Source organism: Desmodus rotundus, chromosome 3 (assembly GCF_022682495.2).
Source record: "Desmodus rotundus isolate HL8 chromosome 3, HLdesRot8A.1, whole genome shotgun sequence".
In the NCBI taxonomy this organism is placed as follows: Eukaryota; Metazoa; Chordata; class Mammalia; order Chiroptera; family Phyllostomidae; genus Desmodus; species Desmodus rotundus.
Window position 1 is genome coordinate 129,173,993 of NC_071389.1, and position 21,773 is coordinate 129,195,765.

Here is a 21,773-nt window from a genome sequence, read left to right on the forward strand (position 1 = left end):
TACAGGATAGTTAACAAGATTATGTGCTCTTGAGGGTGGTCATTCTTTAGAAGGAGAGTTCTGAAAAGAGGCATTTCCAAGTTGTATTAACCTAATGAACAGGGTTAAACAATTAACCTAAACAATGCTTTCTTAAGGCTAAGATTGCTTAAGGCAAACAATGTTTTCTTACTAAAGGCTTATCTAAAATTAAGGGAATGATGTTTCTGTGTGGTACCAAAAGGAAGGGAAAACAAATGAGAAAGGGAGGGAGGTGAGGGAAGCAGAACATTCTACTTGAAAACATTCCTCTTCCACACGAAGATTCTTATGACCTGGTTATTTTTTAAAAACAGCAGACATGGGTTTTAAAAACAGCAGACATGGGAGAAGCTCTGAAAACCAAATATACTTTTGTAAGAGCTGTTTATATTTATATGGGAAACCTTTGTTTGTAAAATCTTTATTTGCAAAGGGTATCTCCCTCTCTATACCAGGAAAAGAAGGATAATTAAGATGGTAGAAATTTATCGATGGAGCAGGCCTCCACCTAGATCTGCATAACAATCACACCCTCCTGTACTGTGCTCTGCCGATAACCTTCCAGAACTGGCTTCCCCCACCACCACACCATCCTATTGAATACTTTGTCTTTAGCTAAAGATGGTGTTTAAGGTGATGGCTTGGGCCGTTTCGGGGAGTTATTCAGTTTTTTTAGGTACCTCCCATGAATACAAGAGGTATACATAAAATGAACTTTTCCATTTGCTTTTCTGCTCTTAATCTGTCATTTGTTAGATGATTGTCTCAGTGAAGAACCTAGAAGAGTAGATAAAAAATTAGTTTTTCTTCCCTTACAGAGAAAAGAAGGGAGAAAGGAAGGAATAGAAGTTCCTGATTGCTGCTTGTTAGGGTGATCAGCAATGTGGGCTGTGAAAGAATTCACAGAAGAAAGTGTAGAGAATAAAGTTTTTATTCACTCACCAAGAAAGGAGAGGGGCATGGTAGGGAGAGATACACCAGCATTGAGGGGTAGGGACTTTGAATTTTTACTGGATTATAATTGGGTTAAAAAGGGTGTGGGCTGCTGTTGTGAGACTCCTGGGCTGTTGGGGCATTGTAACAGGGGGCTGCAGTTTGCTCCAATGTAATCTTCTGCCTGTGGCTGTAGGGAATGGTTAGTCACACTGTGTTTGCTCCCAGTGATTTCCAGTCCTGGAGACCTAAACTCGGAGGAGTAAAATGGCAGTCATGTTCAACAAGATCGTAGAGCTGCTCAGCAAACAGTGCCGGGATAGAAACTGGCTCTGACTTTATCCTTTCCCTACTGGGGCCTCTTTTCTTCCCATATCTTTGTAAGTTGTCCACCTTATCCTTTGCAGACAATTTGTTCCATATTTCTTTGCACCTCACCGTTTTTAATTTTTAAGCAATGAAAGGTACATTATGAAGTAATGCTTTCTGTCTTGCTTGACATTGACTGATCAAAAAAATTCATTTCTCAGTAGAATTTTTATTCCCCAATAAAGAATAAAAATCTATAGCTGCTCGTGAAGGAACTAGTACGATCTACTTCACCTCTTTCACATATTAGGCAGCGATCCCGCAGCAGGCAGCAGCCAGGAATCTAGTGATCAATGCAGCTGACTGGAAATCAACTCCAGTGATCTCACTTCATTGTAGAATGATTCTCGACCAGAACTGAATAGGCCCTCCCTGAGCCTATCCAGTCAGCCTGCTGTGTGCAGGATAAATGCAGGTTCAAATAGGCTCATTTTATCATCTGGAATGTTCTGATCCTGAGAAGTCCAAATTTAAGATGCGACAATTCAGGTTCATATAACTGTAGAGACAGTCAGAGCTGGTAAGGCACTATTTCTAGGGACATTAAAAAAAGGCAGACTTCATGAAATCGGGTGTGGTAGGTCTCAGACCATTAAAACTCCTTACATACAGCAAGGCACCATGGCCATTATTTCAATGACAATGGATAATGCAGAATTTCGAAAAAACATCAAAGAACTGAAATCTTACCCTGCCAACAGTTCACACAATCTTGTAAGGTGTCAAAAGCATGTTATCTGTGGCTCTTTTCAAAATCTCACAGGATAAATGTAGCATCAGTTTTGTCCAGGAGGTAAGGAAGGAAACCTGCAACAAGGCATAAGAGACAGGCAGAAACACAGAGGTCAACTACTTTTCCTTCGCAAAACGTGTAATTTAGCCTTCATGAACTGAGTTATTCATGCACTGATTATTTGCTCTGTTATGTGTACATTAAAATCAAAAAGAAGAAAAAAATGAGCCTTTTATCGAGATCTTATTAACAAAATGTTGATATGAATCCATTTCTTTTCATGATGTAGAGGAGGAAAAAGAATTTTCCTTCTATCCTTCTAAGTTCTTTGGCTGGTCTAATAATCAAATTGACATGAGAAAGGATAACAGGAGTAAATAACCAAGTTTATTATGCATTGGATATGGGAAGAATACGGGACCCAAGAACAAATTGGGCAGTTAAGGCTGAGCTAAGGACAAAACCTGGGTGGGTAGTGATCTGGGACTTCAAATGGGAGGAAGGCAATTCACATGGAGATAGAAAAGCAAATGTTTGGTAAATCAATGTTAGCTGGGCTATCCTTAACCATAGGATACAGAGTGGACTTTGATCAAATGGGCCTGGCAAAGTTCCTCCCTGTCTATCATACTTAGTTCATATTAAACTATAATTATCTATGATAATAGCTCCCTTCCTAGAGCAGGTCCTCTATCTAAATTCTTTTAGGTAGTTAGTGGGAAGGTTAAAGTTCTTACCAATAACCAGCTTAAACTAATATGTTACTCAAAAGGCATATTTGGGGTAGTAACATCTGCACCCCCCTCAATATTGTCCAGTTCCTGCAAAAAAAATTTTTTTAATGGTTTTTGTCTGTGTTGCTTAAACTCTATTACTGATGTCACTTATCTGACCATATTGGGTTTATTAAGACACCAAGTTTTAAAAACGTCTTATCTTTGTATCATATGCTGCAGAGAAAAGTTCTCTTAGGTCAGAGCAGTGACATTCAACCTTTTTCATCTCATGGCATCCATAAACTAATTACTGAAATTCTGTGGCATACTAAAAAAATATATTTGCTGATCTGACCCCCCAAAGAAGACATAATTTGGATTCATTCACACTGGATGGCTACTGTTGTATTGGCTGTTGTCTTTTTTTTTTTTCTTTTAATTTAACAATCTAAGGGAAAAGAGGCCAGTTCCCTGACCAAATAGTCAGGTGTTGCATGTTTTAAACGTTATCGCAGCAAACTGTAGAGAATTGCTGGGTGAGAGCACTTGTCTGGGAATCAGGCAACCTGGGTTCCAAAGATGAGTTAAATTCCGAAAGGTCCTAACATCTTCCCTTGGTTTGATTTTGTTAAGTCATTAATTGCTCTTCAGCTGTGTGTCTGTACATTGAGAATAAGGGTCAAACTATTTTTAATAGATGTTATAAATACTGAAGAGAAAATGGATGTGAACCCCTTTCTAAAAATATTTAAATAACTACATATATGTAGGTTGATATTACTATTGCCCTGTGGCCAAACCTTAAGCTATTATTATTCGTGATTTCATTACAGAGCTAACCAAAACTGTAAGCGAGCAGACTGGGGCCCACCCACGTAGCACCTTGGTGAAAGACCCAACAATTAATGCCTTCACGATAAATTATTACAGAAAAGATTCCCCCTTTCTGTCTCTGGAGGTTCCTTCCCCCACGCCCACCTGCTAGGTTCGCAATGCCCACCACCAGAGGAAAGAAGTCTCTCAATGCCAGAGACTGGTGAAAAGGAAAGGAATTGTTTATTTAAAAGTTACACAAACTTAGAATAATGGCCTAATGTCTTCAATAAGATACTAAAGTCCTTTAGAATACCCACAGATGCACAGTCCTTCCCTCTCCCTGTGCCCAGTCCGGGGTACTGTGTCTCAGGAAAAGAAGTAGAAGTCCGTGATTCAGGCTCCCGGCACCATCAGCTGGGTGGCTGCTGCGATCTCCAGTTAATCCAAAGCCATGAGGCACCTTCTCATGGCCAAGCAGCAAGAGTCCTTCCTCCCCTTTCTTCCTGGCAAAGTCTCTCCTGCTGCCTAAGCCGCATGGCAAGAAGCAGCACTCCAAAACCTCGTGGTCCTCTCTACTCTCCTTCAGAACCGCGTGGTCCTTTTCCCTACTTCAGAACCACATGGACCTCTATCTATCTACTTGCTTCAGAGTCTCGTGGTTCACCCCTTCCTTCAGAGCTGCATGGTCTCCTCCCCATTTACTTTGGAGCCGCGTGGTCTCCTCCTTCTTCCCCAAAACCTTGTGGTCCTCCCCACTACTATGGAGCCGCGTGGTCTCTTCTTTTCTATGGCTGCCGGGCCTAGGTTTAAATCCCAGTGCCCATCTTCCTTTGCACACCCATTTCTGACTCCTCCTACAGTCAGCTACACCTGCCAGCATCCCCGTATTCTTCCAGCTTTACTGGGCTGCCATAGTAAGTCTGGGCAGGTGTGGCCCCATGGCATGGAGCCAATCATCTCCAAGCTCTCACGCAGGCCCTGTAACCAGGGGGAGTTGCCTCCCAGACCCATCTTGGGTGGAAGTCACTCCCATCTCCCTGGCTCAAAGCAGGGCCACAGCTATTTAACATATCTATGAAACCAGTTAAAGGTTATAGATATGTTAAATGACTGCCAGGGGTTAGCTGCAAAGCTGTTGCTACCCAAAATGGCTCTGAATGGCCCTGTTCCATGTGCCCCATCCCCCCTGGCTCAGGCCTGTGGGGGTGAGGACATCCTACATACATTTTTCTAATATTTCCTGGACACCCCGAGTCCTGGACCCCATTACAAATCCCTTCCTGGGGCCCCCCTCTTGGCTGCACCCTGCTTCAGGAGCAGATCTTTATTTACAACATTCCAACCTCTGGGGTGCTCAGAGCACCTCAGCTCAGAGCCCTCATTTCCCATGAGACCCAACACTTCACATGCTCCCCACCAGGCTACCAGCCAAAAGTTCCAAAAGTTCCCCATTTTCTTATCTAGTGGAGGAGCTGGAATACGTTGCCGTCAGCCTCCATATAATAGTCCCAAAAAGTATATCCTGTGTTACTCTGGATCATGGTGAAACTCAGGAAAGGCACAGGTCTTAATAGTCCAGGTAAAATCCTGATACAACAGGACAGGATCTTGCAATGAAGTCCTTTGCATCTCCCTAGGCCACATGGCCTCCTTCCTCACTACTTCCTCCTTCTCCTTTCTAAACTGCATGGCAGAGAAAGAGAGAGAGAGAGACAGAGAGACAGAGACAGAGACAGAGACAGAGACTCTCACGGCTCTCCTACTCTCCTTCCAAGCCACATGGTCCAGAGGCTCCACATGGCTGCCAAGCTTGAGTTTAAATCCTCACCCTGCTCCTCCTCCATGACCCCATTTCTGACGCCTCCCACAGTTGGCTATCTTTGCCAGCTCTCACGTACCTTCTGCCTTTCTTGGCTGCCATTGTTAGTCTAGGCAGGGAGGGCCCAGTGCCTTACAGGAACCACCTCCCGGCTTCATCACCCGTTACAGTCTTGCTCAGTTCCCTGGCTCTGAGCTTTGCAAGCAAACTATTTAGCATGACTATAAAGTTAGCCCACTGTTACTATTATGCAAAGTAACTCTCAATGGCTGTTCTGTTTCTCCCTCCCTCCCCCAAGCCAGGTTAGTGGAGGGATTTCCCTGCTTTGGAGACCTCCCTATTCCCTGGTACAATTGTATGGAAGTTACCAATTTTTTTCTTTCTTTTAAAACAGATCATTGCTGTGGTAGGTTGACTAAGGCCCCCAAGACATACATGGCCAAGTCCTAATCCCTGGAATTTGTGAATGTGACCTTATTTGGAAAGGGGACTTTTTAAATGTGTAGTTACAGATCTCGAGGTAAAATCATCTTGGATTTGGGTTGGGCTCTACATCCAATGACAAGTGTTCTTATAAGAGAAGGATGGAGTGACACTGAGGATACAGAGATATACAAGGTGAAATGTGCAGGCTGATATTGCAGTTCTGTAGCCCTGAACCCAGAAACACCAAGGACTACAGGCAGCCACCAGGCGCTGGAACAAAAAAATGGTACGAATTTCTCCTCAGAGACTCAGAAGGAACTAACTCTGTACTCACCTTGAGTTTAAACTTCTGGCACCCAGAACTGTGAGACAATAAGTTTCTGTTGTTTTAAGCTATCCATTCACCCATTCCAGAGTAGATAATTCATATGTTTATCATTTCATTTTTGTATGCATAGATATTGTAAACATTGCAATTGTTTTATTTACTCGAAAATATATTATTTGCAAAAATAATTTTGGAAACTACATTCCTCAGATCACATTCTCTTCATAATAGGCTTAACCATTAAATACAATTTGTTAAAGATTTAACATTTAATTTTTTAAATATCTGATACATATGAATGAGTAAAATATATGACCTACTAATATTTATACTAAAATATTAATACTTTATATTTCCTCTTAAAAGGAAAGAGAAAAATACTTTTTACATTTTCATAATAATCCATGCTCCTGATTCTTTTTTTTACTCTGGGTAAAAACTAATAAATTAGGTAGAAAAAAATAAAAGGGAATTAGCTCTTTCACAAATCACAGTTACTTTCCTTCCTTCCTTCCTTCCTTCCTTCCTTCCTCTCTTACTTTCCTTTTCTTTGCGTTTTCTTTCTTTTTTTATTAAAGTATTTTTATTGATTATGCTATTACAATTTTACCAATTTTCCCCCCTTTATCCTCCCTCCACCCTGCCCCCCAAACCCTCCAGCATTCCCCACCTCTTAGTTCATGTCCATGGGTTGTGCATATAAGTTCTTTGAGTCCTCTGTTTCTTATACCGTTTTTATCTCTCCCCATCTATTTTATGCCTACTAATTATGCTTCTTTGTCCCTGTACCTTCCCCTCCATTTCTCCCCTCCCCCTCCCCACTGAAATCCCTCCATGTGATGTCCATTTCTCTGATTCTGTTCCTATTCTGATTGTTTGCTTAGTTTTTGTTTTCATTGTTTTTCTTTTAGGTTCACTTGTTGATAGTTGTGAGTTTGTTGTCATTTTATTGTTCATGTTTTTGATCTTCTTTTTCTGAGATAAGTCCCTTTAACATTTCATATAATAAGGGCTTGATGATGATGAACTCCTTTAACTTAACCTTATCTGGGAAGCACTTTATCTGCCCTTCCATTCTAAATGATAGCTTTGGTGGATAGAGTAATCTTGGATGTAGGTCCTTGCTTTTCATTACTTCATACACTTCTTTCCAGCCCCTTCTTGCCTGTAAGGTCTCTTTTGAGAAATCAGCTGATAGCCTTATGGGCACTCCTTTGTAGGCAAGTCTCTCCTCTTGCTTCTTTTAGGATTCTCTCTTTGTCTTTAATCTTGGATAACTTAATGACGATGTGCCTTGGTGTGTTCCTCTTTGGGTCCAACTTCTTTGGGACTCTCTGGGCTTCCTGGACTTCCTGGCAGTCTATTTCCTTTGCCAGATTGGGGATGTTTTCTTTCATTATTTGTTCAAATAAGTTTCCAATTTCTTGCTGTTCTTCTCCTTCTGGTGCCCCTATAATTCAGATATTGGAACATTTCAGGTTGTCCCAGAGGTTTGTAAGTCTCTCTTCACTTTTTTGAATTCTTGTTTCTTCATTCTGTTCTGGTTGGATATTTATTTTTTCCTTTTGTTCCAAATCATTGCTTTGAGTCCTGGTTTCCTTCCTGTCACTGTTGGTTCCCTGAATATTTTGCTTTATTTCATTTTGGGTATCATTCATTTATTTTTTCATTTTTCAACCAAGCTCAATCAGTTCTGTGAGCATTTTGATTACCAGGGCTTTAAATTCTCTGTCAAATTGGTTGGCTATTTCTTCATCACTTAGCTCTTTTTGAAGTTTTGTTCTGTTGTTTGACTTGGGCCATATTTCTTTGTCTTGGCACACAGGTCTCTTTCTTCTTGTTGATTTTTTCTTTAATTCCTTGGTTATCAGAGTTCCATGCAGTTTGATTTTCTGGCGCTTCTGGTTGTTTATTGATTTTAGATTGGTTGTTATCATCCTTTTGGTTGTGCCAGGAAGTGAGGGGTTTCTACCTATGCCTCCATCTTGGCCAGAACTCCTCTCTCTCTCTCTCTCTCTCTCTCTCTTTCTTTCTGTCTTTCTTCTTTCTCCCCCCCCTTCTCTTTCTTTCACAGAGAGCTCTTCCTGACTGACCTATATCATTAGCTCCTTACTAAATAGGGAGGGTACGGGTAGGAGAGGTCCATAAAGATAGTACACAGACATTCCACAAAAACACTATAAAAGTTCTCTTGCTATTTTTCTGGATCAGAAGAGGAATTATGAGTACAAATAAAGAAACAAAGATTCTCAAAGTTTCCTGAGAATGGACCTGTTTGAATCTTGCCCACTCAGAAAAGTTCTATAGACAGTGCCCAGGCCTATCCTGGGGCCTGTCCTTTTTCTGTGGTTACTGAGAAGGATTAGGGTAGGATTCTTAACCTTTTTGTGCTATCTTCCTCTTTGGCACCTTGAAGAGACATACGGATTGCTACTCTGAATTATGCTCTTTTTTTTTATTTGTCCGTTTTTAATTTTCCATTTGAAAATTATTATAGACCCACAGGAAGTTGCAAAAATATTTCATAGTCTGTTAATCTTTCATCCAGTTTTCTTCATTGATGACAACATGTATATCTGTAGCACAACATCAGACCCAGGAAACTGATATGCGTGCACAAATGTTGAGGTTACAGAACAATTATTCAGCTGTCATAGGGTTTTACGTACAATCATTTGTGTGTGTATCTCCGTGTGCATCCCTTTTTTCAGCATTGTTGAGACTGTTGACTGTGAATGTGCTGTCTCACACTGCATTTCTCAGACCAGATCGACATTTCTCATGCTGCTATGTCTTATGCCTTTTTATCCTAATATCTTCCTAATATCATTTCTAAACTTGTCTCAGTCCTCTAAACACTCAAAAATTTTACTGATAATAAAATGATAGGGAAAAGTAAAATGAAGTAAAATGTGGATTAGATCTTCAGCCCACCAATAGTCATAGAAAAGTTGGTAGGTAATAAGAGAGTTTTGTGGGGGTTTTTTGCTAGGACCTGGGAGATTTTTTCCAAAGAAGGAAAATTCAGCTTTTATGGCAAAAAACATTCAATATAATCCACCAAAAAGGAAAGGAGAGAATCATAAGGTTACTGTAAGAATCATTCATTTTAAAAATAATATTTAGAAGTTTAGAAGTCAAAGAATATTATTCTGATTGAAGACTTAAATTTAAAACCCCAATCGGCTCTCTCTCCTGAAGTAAATCATTTCACCTCTTGGAGTCTTGGCTGATATAGCTGCCAGAGAGGAAACCAGATGCTCTAAAAATACTGTGAACACCAAATAGTTCTTTTCATAGGTTGTGACAGGTGTGTACTAAGCAAGACTATAAAATAAGATACTTCTTCTTTCGGGTTCCGTGTCCCTTTGCATTGTGCCACTTGAATTAGGTTTCTCACCAGGTTCCTTGCTGTTCCTCCATCCCTCCTTCTAAACGGCCCCCCATTTCACTCTATTATCTAGGTTGCCCTTTCTTTATTTTAAAGCACGATATGCTCTTGACAAGTATTTATCCGCCTATTTGACTGTAGACCTCTCTACCTTCTTCACCAAAAACTGTTAACAATCCACTTTGGAGCACTTTTCTCAGTCTTTAGCATCAGAACATTCCAATTTTATGTATCTATCCTACTAGACCTCTTTTTAGAAGATATCGATAATCCTATTCATTTTATTCTGATATAGGGGTTGGGGGACTAATGTTTCTACATACAGTTAACATGTTAGAATTTTTTAAGATGATAAATTAAAAAAGTTTAAATCTCTAAATAATAGAGAAAACTTGTTTTCCATGGTTGATATTCTACGGAATACCAGCCTACAGGATTTTGATTAAATAGGCATTAACTTCTCTGACATTATGCAAAGCAGTCTAAATCTTACTATCTACATATTGATCTATTTTTGCTATGTAGTTACTGGTATAATCTTACAAAACATTTCACTCTCATTTTTGAGTTAAAAATATTTATTTTCAGTTAATTTTTCAGCTAACAAAAACCTGTTTTCTAGTCTGAGCAGGGACGGAAAAAGCCAAGTCAGACCTCTTCATGATGGAAAATATTCTCTGCCTTAGCTTTCCCAGGAGCTAGCACAGTCCCTTAACGTTGGTGACATGCTTGACTTGGGATTGGGCTTCTCCTCCACTGCTGAGCTTCCCATCTCAGTCGTTCATCTGACATCCACCAGGGTGGCCTCCTGTCAGCATCTCCACTACATTATTGTTGGAAAACTCTTGCATATACTTTATGTCCTATCATTCTCACAACTATAATGATCAGGGACTTTGACTTTCTGGCCTTAGCATAGACACTCTGGCTCCTGACAAAAAGGACTAACTTTTGTGACAACCAGAGTGTACACAAGATTGTCATTAACTCTTTAGCGATAAGACACCCGATATTGATCTGACACTTATTCTTTCTTTCATTATTTCCCCAGCTTCTCACACCATTCTGAGAGCTACACATGGCAGGTAACGTTATTCTTTACAACCTCTTGGAGGCACAGAGAGATTAAATGACTCCCCCATAACTCAGCTACTAGTCAGTTCTCCTGTGTTTATAGTACTCTGTCTCATATGAGACAAGTCATGCTTCATATGGGAAAATAAATTCCAACTTCTAAAACACTCATGCCTTCTCAAAGCAATACGCTCCACAGCTCCAGCACCACTATGTGCGTCTGTTCAAAATCTGTCAGTGGGTCCCATTGTTTTTCCAAATTATTTCTCTAATCCTTACACGATCTGCTCCCTTCTCCCTTAATTCATGCATTGCCTACTACTGCTACCCACACTGAATCTATGCCTACCCTGAAATATCATGGCCTCCATGATATCTTTCAAATATGCCAGGCACGCTCCAACCTCAGGGCTACGAACTAGCTGTTCCCTCTGACTGAATCATTCGTCTTCAGGATATTAACCCCTCACGTAATCGAATGTTTCCTTCTCAATGAGGCCTAATCTTTGATAACTTCCTTTAAATTATAACCCCTACTTCAATCCTTCTTACCTTGCTCAATTTTTTCCATTGCACTGATAATCTTTAACGTACTATGTTATTTACTTATTTGATATTCTTATTGTCTGTTATCTGTCTTCCTCAACTAGAGGGGACTCCTTAATAGTAGGAATTTTTGTCTGTTTTGTTTGCCAATGTATCCACAGCACTTAGTAGGGCTCAGCAAATATCAGTTGAATTAATGAACACACACTCTGCCAGGTTCTCTCTGTTTGCAGTGCTAATTCGCCTTAGACCTGGCCTTGGGGTGTTGTCAGTGTTTCCTAAGGTAGAGGGTTAATAACCTTGGGGCGGCCTCAGAGGAGATTGTGGCAGAACAACAAGCTCCCTTTTGCAGTTTGAGGGAAATCCAATTTAAAAAGCTGCCATGTTCTATAATAGAATATAGTTTGATAAAAGGTTTTGAAAATAATTTAAAAGCTTCCTGGTCAGCATTACTTTTATCAGCTGATATATCTCTATACTGTAGCTCTTCTTTTCAGCTTTGAAATTGTAAAATTCTTTTTTTTCCTGAATACAGGTCTGAGGGAAACAGTACCTCAATGCTATTTCTCAAGATAGAATGAGTAAGCTACAGAGAAACTTACCTGCAGCATTCTAATTTTTACATTTATCACTAACTGATTGCATTAATTCAGGGGACTATTTTGCAAATATTGAGCTTTCTCTATTTAAACATACTCTATATGTGTAAATGCCTTTGGCTTGTGTGGGCTCACCTACAGGTGTGTACGAGGGGTGACCCCCCCCAAACAGAATTATCTTCTGGAGGGCACACCCCTTGTAGTATAGGCTGCCCCTGCTGGGTGAGTATTCTAGGAGTCATGTATCCGTGTGCCAGCTGGTGTTGTTGTGAGAGGCTGCATTTGGCTTCAGTGAACTTTTTTTTGGAGACTCTTTCAATGCTGATTCATAAGCACACCTGCCCACAGTGTGCTGAGTGTTTAGCAGTTTTTGACCAAAAAATGGCATGACCCCCATGTCCCACCTGCCCTATTCACCTGATCTCACCCCAAGCCACTTTTTTTTGTTTCTCCAGGTTAAAAAAAGTCCTCAAAGGGATATGTTTTGCTGATGTGGAAGAGGTGATACAAAAAAAATGGCAGAAGCATTAAAGGGCATCAAAATCGATGAGTTCAAAAACTATTTTGAGCAGTAGAGAAAGCGTCTCGATAAGTGTACTCATCAAATGAAGAGTACTTTGAAGGTGACTGAAGCTTAAACATGTAAGGGTAAATACACAATTTTTTATAAATAAATTCCATTTTTTAGGGGTCTCCCCATGTATGTATTTGATTACTTTGTCACTGAGGAGTTCAGTACTCGTTTCAGTGCCTGGGGGAACGTTTTAGTTGTTTTCATCCTGAAGGAGCAGGAGTTCTGTTTAGAGAGGTGGTGCCTCACGTCTCACACAGGTGGCAGTGTTCAGGGTCTTCTAACATCACAGAGCGGCATTTTCAGTCCGGCTGGGCAGTGATCACTTAAAAAAATTGGAAATATTTTAGACTTTGCTTTTAGGAGTTAGATGGGAGAAAAGAGAAGGCCATTTAGATATTATCCTAATAATTCCAATCCAAAAGATTTCTCTCCCTTTCATCAATTGCCACCTTGCATTCCTTAAGATGTCACCTGGAGACAAAGTGAGCTTCATTTCAGCTGGTTGCCCGGAGGAGATGTTAATTGAGGGCAGTGGTGTTGTGTAGCAATTCACTGGCTCTGTCACCGGTTCAAATTTGTTGATTTACTTGGAAAATGAGAAATGTAAAAAGGTATGTTTGTGGATAAGTACTTCCACTTTTCCGAATTTGTGTTGGGACTGAAAATGGAGGTGAGAAAGTCAGAGAATAATAATAAGAAAAAAAATACAAAAAGCACACGCATATCTCAGGAGGACTGTCTGGTATAATAAGTAACATGCTAATTTTCTGAGTATTACATTCTTGTTCTCTGAAGTTTATCATCAAGTAAATGAAACAGCAGCTTATTCCAGTGTTTCATGAAGGCTAAGAACAAATATGTCTCTTTCTCTCTCTCTCTCCTTTAGCAAAGCTAAAACGAATATTGACTTTATTTCACAAAGTATGTCAAGTGGAGTGCACTGTCTGGGACAGGCATTAGGCACTCTTTAAAGCTATTTCACAGAGTAGCCCATTTGCATGAAGTCAGGTTAAATTTATTAAATAATAATGATAATGCCTTCAGTTTTAAAGTCAATTACAGTGATTCTGAAGCATTTTTACAAGTATAGTGAATTAGGAGAGTGTTGGATTTAACCCCCTAATATAACACATGACATTGTTTTGGAGAGTAAGAGTGATGTGGTAAGCTACCAAAGTCACCTTCCTGTGCGAGCATCTGAGTAAGTGCTGAGTGACTTTACACTCATGAGGTTGGGGTGTGGGTGGAGGCAGCTGGAGAAGTTTTGGGGAGAGCAGTCCTTTTTCACAGTGCAAGACGATCCTTTGCATTTGAGCAAGGGTTGGCAAACCTTTTCCGTAGAGGGTCAGATAATAAAGATTTTAGGCTTTGCTGGCCATAGGATCTCTAACAATTACTCAACTCTATCAAAACTATACAGCAGAGGCTGTGTTCCCATAGAACATTATTTATGGACATTGGAGCTTGTGTTTTATATAATTCTTATGTGTCATGAAATAGCCTCTCTTTTTATTTTCTTCAGCCATGCAAAAATGTAAAAACTATTTTTAACTCATGGGTTGTATAAAACCCAGGATGTAGACCGTGAGCTGAGCATCAACACATTTTTAAACTCACCTGGGCATTTGTTGAGGTTTGCTCTTTTTGTTTTCACTTCTGAATTTTTTAAATATCGAATTCAGCATGGTCAGTCTGCGTCATTGCTAGTCCATTGAGCAAAGATTAGAACTTTCAGTGGCCCGATAAAAATAATAACAAAAAAATTTCTTGGCTTTTATGGATAAAGTGGTCCATGAAAGGCGAGATGTCTATGAAATCATCTCTCAATATACAGAGGAGTGCTCCTCCGCAACACAAGTCAGAACTTTCAGTTCACTTTCTTCTTACAGGAAATAATGACATTCAGCCTCTTGTATTCAGCGCCACTCATTTAAGATACACGCGTAAGTGCCTTCTCCACCTCTGCAGTTATAGTTGTCATTGTGATGTAGTGCTTACGATGTGCTGGGTGCTGTGGTAAACCCTTCAGAGCTTTCATGTTGCTCAGTCCTCCCAGAATCCTTTAGGGATGGTTTTACGTTTTCCCCCTACAGATGACAAAGCTGAGTCTTCCGTGGGTTACCTATGAACTGCTCAAAGCCACACTGCTGTCGAGGGCCGAACCTGGCTCAGGAAAAAGGCCTTTCCACTTCCCAACCCCAAATGTACGCTATACTTTTCCCTCCAGACATTAGCTCAACATGAACATATCTATAGATCTCTAGGGCCTCTGAATGTCCTCAGACAGTGAAAGTCTAAAGACACATCTCAATTTGAAGAATGATTGACTGTGTATTAATTAAAATGTTTGATTTCTACCATGTAATAGGGCTACGACTAAACAGATAAACGAATATGAGCCCTGTCCCAAAGGGTTTATCAATCTAGTAGAAAAGACAGATACCTAAACAGTTAAGTATAATTCGCCACTTGAGCAAAGACAGGTATAGAAAGTAGATGTAGAAAGTTGGATTCTAGTGATCAATGTGACTGAGAGGAACGGAGGGCCCTGGGGATGCTTCACAGAGCTAATGAGATTGAGCAAGACCTTGTACGTCTGGAGCGTGAAAGGACGATTTCTACCACTAGATTGATTTGTTTATCGCTGTGGTTCCTAACATTCCATAGTTAAGGCAACACTTGGAGCTGTAATATTTGTTTCTGTTCTTCTGTGAAAATTGAATTGTTTTCTGGGTATGCATTTTAGACGATAACCTAATTTTTTCCTGCCCCCAAAAGATAAAACACCAAAAGCTTTCTAAACTAGATCAGATATTAACTCTCTTTGACAGAAATCAATCAGAACATTAAATGAGTAATAACTTACTCTTCTGAAAAGCACCATAAACTCTAATGGAAAGAACAAGAATGTTAAAAAATAAAATTTTAAAGAGAGTTTCTTCATCCATTTGATCATTTATTCAGCCCAATACGTACCATGGTAAGTTCCTGTTGGGCACCAGGGACAGTTTTGGGTGACAAAGATATCATGGGGATGAGCACAGTCCCTGACTAATAGAGCTTACCATCAAGGGTAAGGCAGGTAATGAATGTAAACACAAAATAAGAATTTAAAGAATAAAAAGTTCTCTGAAAATTAAAAAAAAAATAACTAATGCTATGGGATAGAGAGTGAACTGGAAGGAGAGCAGCACTTTTCATAGGACAGCCAGAGAAGGCTGTTCTGAGAAAAGGATATTTCAGGGGACATTCCAATGGATAGAAGAAGTCAGCTACGGGAATAGCCGGAACCAAAGCATTCTGAGCCAAGGGTATAACAAACACAGGGGCAGGGGCTTGGTGGTGTCTTGTGAACCAGGAAGAAGACCTGCTTAGTGGAATATACACACTCAAAAAGAGGGAGATGGTGATAAACTAAGGTGTACTATAATACTAATGTTCAGAATTGTGTTAAGTAGTTTTGATTTTATTGATTTTATTCTAAACCCATTGGAAAGTCATTGACGGGTTTCATGCAGCGAAGCGACATCTGATTTACAATTTATAAACTGCTCTTGTGCAGAGTACGAAGTGTAGTTGGACGAGGTCGAAGTCTAGCACACACGACTGTTAGTTCCCATCATGTAGGAGATACTGCGCGCCCACGTCCGAAGTAAGAGTGGCAATAAGTTCTGTGTTTCTGAATCCGTCTATATGTTTTCTTGAATATCGGGGTAGAGAGGAGGGGCCAATTGGCAAATAAATTTTCCAATTGGCAAATGGACCAATTTACACACAAGTGCTCTTAACATTTTTAAGAAGATGGACCTACATCTGTGTCATATCTGAAACTTCACTGAAATGTTTATTTGAAGCCTGTCACCAATATTCTAGTCACAATCTTATTTTAAAAATGTTTGTTGGATGTCTTCTTTATGCCAGTCCCTTTGCTTGGGTCAGGAGGAATGTGAAACTGCTTGAGACACGAAAATCTCACCATTATAAGTGGGGTGCTGTGCAGGGCGCCAATCCTAAAGAAACGAATTTTCACAGAGCTTGTGCAACCCATCTGAGGTGCTGCTGCTTTTGTGCCCGTTGCTGCCACATCTCCCGGTCCTTTCTTGGCGAAGGGAACATTTAGCTGGCCAGTTCTGAGTAATGGTCCATTTCCAATAACATCTTTTCTGTGTTAAGTGTCACATTAACATACTCTCTTAGGACCGTCTCTTGCCACAGTTAAAATTGTTTCGACAGCTTGTTATTGCCACAATTCAGGTTTCTTTACAAGTCCTGGTCTTACAATGTCTTAGCTGAGTGCCTGGTGCGTAATTGGTCATCAGTAAGAATGAATCCATTCCAGAGATCAAGAAATAACAACTAATGTGTAGTGTGTGCTTATTAAAAGTCCAACATTATCCTAAATGATTTTGCAACTCTTATATTTTTTATGGATGAAGAAACTGAGGCACAGACAATGTAAATAATTTTCCCAAGGTCTCACAAGTAGGAAACTAATGGAGCAGATATAGGAACCCTGGCAGACTGACCCAACAGCCTGCACAGACCTGGCTCCTCTGTCTGTTGTCTCTACAGACCTGAATGGGAAGATTTAAAAAAAAATTATTTTATTGTTGTTCAATTACAGTTGTCTGCATTTCCCCCCCCCACTGCCCCCCACCCCAGCCAAAGCCACCTCCCTCCCTTACTTCCATCCCCCCCCTTAGTTTTGTCCATGTGTCCTTTGTAGTAGTTCCTGAAAACCCTCCCCCCTCCCCTCTGGCTATTGTTAGATTGTTCTTAACTTCAATGTCTTTGCTTATGTTTTGTTTGCTTTTTTCTTTTGTTGATTATGTTCCAGTTAAAGATGAGATCATATGGTATTTGTCTGGGAAGATTTCCTTTCCTCTGAATTACTAGGGTGAAGGGAAACCTCCCTGGGCTACCTCTCTGGCCACACCGTGCCCCAGGCTCCCTCATGGTTCCCTTGACACACCTCTTGCTCATGCCTCTGTGCATTAGACCCAGGGCGTGCGGCACGGGCATGCAGTCTGTGCAGTCGCGGGGCCACACCCATAGTAGGGCCCGTGCTTGACTGAATGCTGCTGTAGTCTGAGGAGTCCTGATAATATTATCTTTGGATATGTGTTTCATTGATGAAATTCAAAGGGGCACAGGAGTGTGAACATAAGCAGAGCGAATATATGTCCAACTTTGATTGTTGCTGTGTTTGCCCACGGAGTTCGCCATGCCTCATGAGTGTAGGATTCTGGGAGACCCACAATGCGCCAAAGTTCAGTGCAACTTCAAGCAAAGTACAATACATGTATTGTTCGCAATTAGGTCAGCAGGGGCACAGACAGCCTAAGAGACCACCCTTTCCTATTGAACTAGAACTTGCTTCAAGTGCAAAACAAAAACAACAAATAAACAAACAGACAATAGCATTTGGAATATCAAGGAATAGTGTCATGGCATCTGTTACTTGTGCTACTTCCCTGTATTAGACAACCGCTTATGCTGGAAATGATGATACAGAAGGAAAGGGGAAGACAGGACAACCCACTGTTCCTTTCTCTTCCATTCTTTCCTATCTCTTCAGTAAGCCTGAAAGCAGAGAGTGCAAGAACAAAATATACGTGCACACACGAGCTACGGAATGCAAATTGTGTGGTTGATTCCACACACGAGTTAAATGCTCTTTTTTCATTTAAAACTGATATTGCAAAAACAAAGATGAAAGACACAATAAATGCTCATAATTTAAGTTTAATTTTTTTTTACTTCAAACAACATTGAATAATACATATTAAACAATGATGACCAGTGGGAGAAAGATCATGGAAGAAAGGAAATGCTTTATATTTTAGTACCTTTAGTGACACTTTCCCCCACACTTTTGAACAAGGTACCTGACCCCATATTTCATTGTGCGTGGGGTCCCACAAATTGTATATCTCTACTTAGCACATATGGTTCCTATAGGCAGCAAGTCAGCCTTCTGTGGTCCACCTGGCACATAGCAAGACAACTCCAGATCTATCTTAGAGGAAACCTACTTAGTGATTCTCCCCCTCTCTTTGGGAAAAGTGTTTCATTTACTGTGAACTCGAAATAATTAGTAACTCCTTACCCATTCATAGGCATTGCTTCCACAAATATTTGTTAAATACTATACACCAGGCACTGTTCTGGGTGCATTTTATACCTTCTTAAATGGTAACGTCTTCCTAGTGGGTTTGCCTTCTATATTTCCTGCTAAATATAATGTCCTTGTAGAGAAATACTGTGTTTTCCAGTCACTGATTTGTTTATTCATTTAAAACCACTGGTAAATGCCTGCTACATGTCAGCCACTGTACTTCATTTATATATTTTTTAATCCCCTGGCACAAGCAGTGTGTTAAGATAAATTGATAATAGATTTTTTATAGACAACGCAATGGATGGAATAAATAGGAGCCATGAATGTAACTGAGTAGAACTCAGTCATCACAGAGGGCTTGAGTGGAAAGAATAAACCTAAAGTAATGAAATACATTTATACGTAATAGTCTTATCAGTTATCTTCCATCTACATTTCTCAGATCACTGTCAGGGACTTCAGATGGGCTTCCATGATGGAAGGGCCCCTGATGACAGTGTCTCCCAGCGGAGAGGCTGGCCCCGCTGGCCTTAACTCCACTGACCTAGATGTGTCACCAGCAAGATGCCCCAAAGTGACAAGTACATAAGCAGGGGAAGTCATTTTAAATTAAAAACAACTTCCTGAGGACGTTCTGGACCCCAACTCCAGGCAGTGATGGGCGGCTGTGCTGTTTGGTGGGGAGAGCAGCAGTGCGTACAGTGAGCCAGTGTGCGTGATCAGAGCAAAAACAAGTTTGTGTTGATCAGAGTGGCCAGCGACGGAAGGAAAAAGGCAGAACCACAGGCATCGAGTTGCTTTGAATTTAGGCCCTGTAGTTAAACCCAGAAGGATTTCTCACGGTCCTCAAGAAAACTATCATAGAGAGAAGAAAAGCAAAGTGGAGTGAAATATAGAGGGGGTGGGTGCTGGAAGGGAGTCTGGACAGTTATACGGATGTCAGACTGTGGGCCCTCGTATGTGGTGTCGCTAAAATATTCATCTGCATTCTGCAATCGGGAGGGACTAGCAGGCTCTAAATAGCAGCATTAAGTGTTTATGTTAGCGAAAGGACAGAGTGACGGAGTTCAGTTTTAGCGCTGAATGAGCTGGAGTGAGCCCAATGGATATTTTGGGAATGGCATGTTAAGCAGGGGGAACAATGAGTAGAGTTTAGAAACTGCAAGGGTGGTGAAGTGATTAAAATGGAGTAATTGAAGGGGATATTTGTAAGAGATAAAGATCGTGGAGGTGGTTCGGAGGGACCAGATCATATAAGACCCCATAAATTACTGTTGGGACTTTGGCTTTTACTCTGACCGCAAGGGGAAACCATTGGCGCCCTTTGAGTGGGAGAGTGGCGTGTCCAGTCACACTGGCTGTTCTGCATAGACTCAAAAGTGGGTGAAATACGGTGGTGAGATGGTGAGACACAATAACGGCTGGTATCGAGGTTTCCATCACAAAAAATCATGGTAAGTAGTAACATTCTAGATCTACTTTGAAAGTAAACCTAACAGTGTGCATTGGTAATTAAAACTGGAAAAAGAAAAGGAGGGGGTAGGTACAACTTTGAAGCTGTGAGCAGCTGGGTGAGCCTTGGAGCTGGAAACACGGGAAGGGCGGGGGGCGGGGCACTGCAGGGAGGGGGCGAATGCTGCTTTTCCCCTGTTGTGCTTGCGATGCTCATTAGACCACCCAGCGGAGGTGCCAGCTGGGCCGTTGTATGAGCTTTGAATTGAAAATGAAACTACAGGCAAAGAAGATCAGCTAGAGAATGTTGTGGGAGAAGAACACACTCACCGACACAGACCGGAAAGATCATGTGTCTTAAGTCCAGTAGGTATGAGAATGGACCCGGTACTTAGATTACGTGACTTAATTCCATTATAACCCTCTAGGGGGGGAGCAGCACCCCCTGTTACAGACAGGGGAACTGAGGTGCAGGCTGGGTCACTACCATGAAGTGGTAGATCTGTTATTCTAAAAGCTGTGTTTCTGTCATGGCACGAACTGACCTTAACAATGAAGGAATTGTGGTGTAGCTGGGAGTAAAATGAAATGTGTCCACCAGAAAGAACAAACACGTTATAAATTTTGGGAAATCTCACCCATTCTCATGGGTATATATTCAGAGTGTGAGTCTCTGGGGGGGTATGTGGAGTACAGGTGGCTCATTCCTGAGTTTTTCCTCTAAATAGTCCCCCTGACTAAAGTCAGCACTTTCCTACTTCTGAATGGCCCTTTACGTTCCAGAAAAGAACAATAATCATTGTAGACAAAAAAACAAAATGGAAGGGCATAGCAGGGACTATGTGGCTAAAAATTAGGCCCTTTATCTCTTCATAGAGGTCTTTCTGTTTTATGAGATATTTGTGATATTATTTGATTAATTCCTGCCTCTTCCACCAGAACTTAAGTTGTCTGAGGGTAGGGCCTTCTTCTGCTTTAATCACAGTGATTAAAGCCTGTGACCTAGCGTCCGATATATTGTAATCATTTATGTGATATTCATTGAAAGAATTAGTAAATGAAGAAGACTGTGGCAAAATTCATCTAGGTTTCTCGGGGCAACATGACTCCGCCTTTCTCTCCTATTGTCCTTCTTTCCAAGGATCTCCATCCAGGACTCACTTTCCAGTGTCCTATTAGATTTAAGTCAGTGACCAGAAGAAAGCTGAGAGTAAATTTTCGTTTGGGGACTATGAATGATGGTCTTTCTAGAAACAAATTTAATAATCTCTTTATGCATATTCTTTTATTTTTTCTTTAAATAAATGTTCAACTAGCACCGCGAGCTTGATTTCTTCCTTTCTTTTGACCCTTCTCTAAAAGAGGGCTTGGTCCCAGCCTCACAGGATAGTCATTTGTTAAACGAGAGAGTAAATCCTGATGGGCTTATGTACTGCTTTAAAGCTCTGAAAAGCACAAAAGCTGCAAAAGGATAACGGGTTAAATAATACAGCTTCTATCATGGGGCATATATTAGCTTTTATATAGTTCTTTGCCTTAGCACTTTGGTATTCAGGTACTTTTTTAGATCTGTCTGAACCTTCTTCTTTGATGTGTGAAATTCTTCTAGCCATTAAGGAAAGCAAAAGTTTGAATGTAAGTTATTCAAAGAAAAAATGTAACTGTGATAGGACAGCATGGGCCTTGCAGATTTTTTTTTTGGTAAAGTGAAAAAAGGCATTTCAAAGCTCAGCAGTTGCTACTATGTATTTGACCCCTGGTTTCAGTCTGCAATTTCAGATGTGCAAACTCTGATAGAATGTAACACCACCAAAAGAACAGTGTTCTCTTCTTGAACCTTGCCTCTTGCTGATAG

General features: G+C 40.7%; 1 long non-coding RNA gene across 1 annotated transcript; it reads right to left on the reverse strand.

Moving 5' to 3' along the window:
* Positions 1-969: 969 nt before the first annotated feature.
* On the reverse strand, positions 970-5,594 carry LOC123478643 (uncharacterized). The gene is made up of 3 exons (XR_006653915.2): positions 5,487-5,594; positions 2,014-2,130; positions 970-1,202 (listed from the first exon to the last, which is right to left on the reverse strand). It is a non-coding gene; the product is annotated as an uncharacterized lncRNA (long non-coding RNA).
* Positions 5,595-21,773: the final 16,179 nt, after the last annotated feature.